This window comes from Plectropomus leopardus, chromosome 2, assembly GCF_008729295.1.
Source record: "Plectropomus leopardus isolate mb chromosome 2, YSFRI_Pleo_2.0, whole genome shotgun sequence".
NCBI lineage: Eukaryota > Metazoa > Chordata > Actinopteri > Perciformes > Serranidae > Plectropomus > Plectropomus leopardus.
The window spans coordinates 11,489,274-11,494,268 of record NC_056464.1 but is presented as its reverse complement, the minus strand read 5'-3'; positions in this window follow the sequence as shown (position 1 = coordinate 11,494,268).

The window sequence follows — 4,995 nt, the reverse complement described above, 5'->3', positions numbered from 1 at the left end:
CTGGCTTGAAGTGTTTTTTTATTGACTTAAGAAATGTGTGCGTGTGTGTGTGTGTGGTTATTAATAGTATTAGTATTACTTGTATTGGTATTATTATATTTTTACCAGAAAACGTGCACCTCATCTTTAATTTTTCGCTTTTACGTTGTCAATGAAATGACCTAAATTGAACGGAAAACAGTTTGTGATTTCCACAAGGAAGTTTGGTGAAGAAAAGCACATGCATCTCAATAATTTGCATATGCCTCTTCAGTATTTATAAATGAATATAATGCAAGTGAAATTAAAAAAAAAAAACCCACTGGGAAATGTCGCTATTCGGAGAGAGACCGATTTTGTGACAGTGTAAATATGTTTTGTCCTTTAGTCAAACGTAAGAGTGAATATAAATGAATAGTTTTTTCTTAGCATAAATTGACCATGTCTCCCACGAAACATCACCAATTCAACAATGCTGGTGCGAGACTGTGCTGCTGCTGTGATTTCTCAGAGACTGAGTGGACTCTATCTATCTAAAATCTCTTGGATCCTCGATTTGTCTTTGGTGTACTTATACAAACTGAGCCAAACAGACATCACGCCAACTTTACCTTCAATCTGGGGGTGAAATTCAGCTCTGAGTGAGTTATTCTGTTGGTCTCCGATCATCCAGGCTTCTGGCCTTGTAGGCCTTAGGCCTTATTTTGGACCTAGTGGTTTTTAGCGGACCTGATCTTCATATTGCCATGCCACCTAAAGGGAGTTCCAGCAACAACTCAGAGGACACCATCTCCATGGCTCAGGTGAGTGAATTACTGGGGTAGCAAAGGGACTTTATAAAACAGGAGAAAAACTTTAACACTTCAATCTTGTTCAATCTTGTCTTGTTAATTCCTCCAACAAAGGAGCTGGGGAGTGGCTGAAAAAAGTCCCTGAGCTCAGGGCTGGTCTGGAAAAAAAGGAATTTCATGATTTATTTTAGTGGTAATGCCTCCACTGTCTTTGTAGGTGTTGGCATACAAAGGCAGATGACAGATTAAAACACAGTTACATGATACGTCCACCAGGGAGCACCAGAGATCTATAATGTAGGAGACGGTCCTTATGTCTCCTTTAACCCTTTGAAACCTGAGCAAATTGGCTGGATTTCCCTCAAAAACATGGGAAGAAGGCAATGAGCAACAAAGGAAGAAATGGCCCAAAAATTAGCAAGAAATTAGTAAAACATACAAGAAAATGACCTGGAAATTTGTTTAAAAACAACAACACAGGAAAACAAAAGTAAAAACAAGGATATGACCTTGAAAAAGTACTTAAAAATTATAATAATTCTGTAACAGAATTTCAAATATGTAATTGCAATAACTATTAATATAGTTTTTCCCCCTGGATATTTTACTTTTTCCTAGTAAAAAGTCCCCCCCCCCCCACCCTTTTAAATAAATACTTTTTTCTAAATCTAATAACTTCTCACAATCTGTGGTATATGTTTTTGAAAGAAATGGCACTAATTTGCTCAGGCTTCAAAGGTTTAAATACGGATGAAAAGGGTCTGAAACCAGCACAAGAATAGTGATGTCGCTCCAGGTTTCAAAGGGTTAACTCTCCTGCGATATCATTCTCACAGCAGTCACAGAAAGGACTGAGTTGCAATACTACTGAAGAACTAAGTCTAATTTTTTTTCAAATGGCAAGCAGAGTTGAATGATGAATGTTTTGTTTTAGTGCAGAAAACAGCAATTGTTGGAGATATTGATATAATTTTTTCCATGGTGTATTAAAACACTTTCATAAAATATCAGCACGCCCAGTACACACCTTTATCGTGGGGAATGTAAGGGTTTTGACAAACTAAATTTATCAGTGCCAATTTAGTAAAATCATCCTATTTTCTCAGAGGTTGCGGCCTTCACATTTCACCTGCCGCCTCCTTCTTTTGGCTTCTTTTCTCCTCTCTTTCCATCATTTCCTGATGTATTAGTCCAGGGCTTCTTCAGGATGATCCATAAAACCATTTAACAGCCTTTCTTAAGTTAAATCGCGGTAATCTTATTCCTTATCCACACACATACACACACATGCACTGACTGATGCCGCAGAGCATGTTAAAGTGTAGTGGTGGTGTCTGCAGCCCATCCACAGGCCCATTCTCCCGGGTCTTTATGATGCTAATGTACTCCCCAGTCTAATAAATCCCTGTAGAGCTACAAAGAGTAGATCTTATAGCTCACTCCGATCGCCACCTTTTCGCCCAGCTCCCCCCGCAACACACATACACACGCTGCTATTACCGCAGCAGAAGTGCCTGCCTTGCACTTCCACAGATACTTGGGTGGCTGTTTAGTGAGAGGGAGAGAGGCGAAGGGTTGAGACAAATCAAACATGAAGGTGCAATTTAAGAGATGTTGGCAAGAGTCCGGTCCAGGCGTACAGTAGTGTGCTGGTAGTGGGAGTGAGGAGTAACACACTGAGAAACACTCATCACCTCTTTTTCTGATGGTGGGGCCGCTTGAAGTGGGTTTGGCACAGCACCTTGAGCTCCTCCATGGCCTACAGAGGGGTGAGGAAGAGGGAAAGTAAAATAATCACTGAGGTTTCTCTTAATGTTCAACAAGAAGATCCATTCAGAGCTCATCTATCAGGGCGGGAAGGAATGATGCTTCATTCTCTCCTCTTTTTCATCCTTCCTCCGTCTCACCCTGATGTCTCCATCTACCTGCCCCACCACCCTCCTTCCATCTATAGTCTTCTTCTGGCCGCTGGGCTCAGTGTGTGTGTGTGTGTGTGTGTGTGTGTGTGTGTGTGAGTCCCCCCTTCCTCCCAGGGGAGCAGTGTGTCACTCAGCTTGAAGCCCACAGAAGAGAGGTGAAAGGGGGCTGATTGAGCTAATTTAGCCCCTGGATGTGAGAGCAGGAAAGGCCTCACCCTCTGCTAATAGACAGACATCAAAATGGAGATGAGGGGGGGTGTAAGGAGGGAAAGAAGAGAGGAGGGAGGGCGGGCTATAAAACTGAGACGACTTTTTGATGGATTTATCTCTTTTTGTCCGAGGGGATGTGGAGAAAACTTTTATGAACACTGAGTGACATTGTGAAGTTGGTAAAGGTTTATGCGTGTTGCCTTGAATTAAAACCCGCTGATATTACTTATTGATCCGTCCTCCTCCATTAAGATACCGTCAATCACCGTCTGCTTTATGATCTCTCCTGCTCGGGCCACTCGCCGTACATCGTCCCTGACAGGCAGACTGGAAGTCACACCAAAAATACCGGCTTTTACCACATGAACGGAGATTGGAGGCACTTTTTATGGCCTCTTGCAGGCATACATACTCCTGTAGGACCTGATGGCCCACTATCAAAAAGCCTCTAATGATGATGGCATGGTGACACAACATTGATTTTAGCCCCATAATTCATCAGTGCTGCAGATTCAAGTTTGTTCAAGTTTTGGGGCACCTCTGAAACTCCTAATTCCTCAGACTTACAGTATTTCCAGAGTTATTTCATATTTTTTAACAAGATTTAGATGTGTTTACATGCTTGGGTTTCCATTTCAGAACCATTCTAATTTTATCCATGGGCATAGGTGTTGTTTCAACATTAGGGGGGTGGGGGCACATACAAAATTGGGGGTTTGGGGTCCTCTGCAAGAAAATTCTAAGCATCAAAAATCTAATTTTCCATATTTTGGTGAATTCTTACGCACCATTTTATGCCTTCTCTGCACTAAATTATTCCAGGTGACCACCAACTGCTTTCAATGTTGGTATTTGGTTGAATTTAAGTCATAGGGTGACCTAAACTCAATGTCAAGACGTTTGATTACGTCAGTTGATGTAGAATACCGACGATAGATGATGTTGATGTTTTGTCAGTTTTAAGTGTGTTGTTCAGTAACCAAAATCCATTGTCTTCCAACTGTCTCCTGTCAGTGTCATCTTGACATAGCATAACCACATTTAAGCACTGCTGGCGCGTCCATATAGGCCAACTAGACAGTTGCCTAGGGCAGCACTTTAGCAAGGGTGCCGTAATATATGTGTGCCAACTTTTTATGAGGAAAGTCACACAGTAACCAACTGCTGTAACTACAGGCTCCTAGCATACTAGGCTACGTTTTCTGCAAGCACAATGAATTGTTGGGAAGTCTGTCAATCGCAGCTGCCTGCCTCCCTCACCTTCCAGCTCTCACTAGCCAATGGCAACAGGCTGACTGACAAAGGTTGCCCTCAGACCCTGCAAAACGCAGACTGTTAATTTTTGTGTTATGCAGGAACACTGCCTTTTAATATTGTGTCGTTTAACTCATTTCAGTTTAAATGGCTTCAGAGGGAAGGAACACACGTTTACATTACCAAAGCAAGTGTGAAATGTGAACAAAACATTTAATAACATAAGCTAAGGTCCACTGGACATGTATTTACTGTATACACATTGCTGCTGATTGAGTAGCACTTCTGACACTCATATACCTCAAAGCCCGTTGCACAGATTGAATGTGCCTTAAGTTTGATCTTTTTCGAAACCCCCTCAATACATATAAATGTGAGGAAGGGAGCTATTTCACTGCCTGAAAGTTTTCTGTGTGTCATTAAAGTCAGATGTTAACATACGGAGAGAGTCTGAAAAGACACTTGCACAGTGTTTCTTTTGCTTGTGTTGTAAACCTGAAGTAAGAGAAAGACAGCTTTTGCAAGAGACATTGAATGAATGGAAAGAGTTAAGCATAAATTTGGCCTTGCAAAATGCTGTGTACACTTTTTAAAGGTGAGCTTTTTTTTGCCCCCTAATTGCAATGTTGCAGTCCATTAGTCATTTGCGTTTGATGAACAATTGCACATGAGAAAGTGGTATATAGAGAGTGTTACATTGCACTGGTGTGATTTTGAGAATTTCATCATTTTGAAATAGCTGTCAAGTTCTGTCATCACTCTGTTGTATAGAGTTCCTAACTGGGTTATTGAAGTTATTATGAAGATCTATTTGGTGTGTTTTTTGTATGGATTCTCAAAAA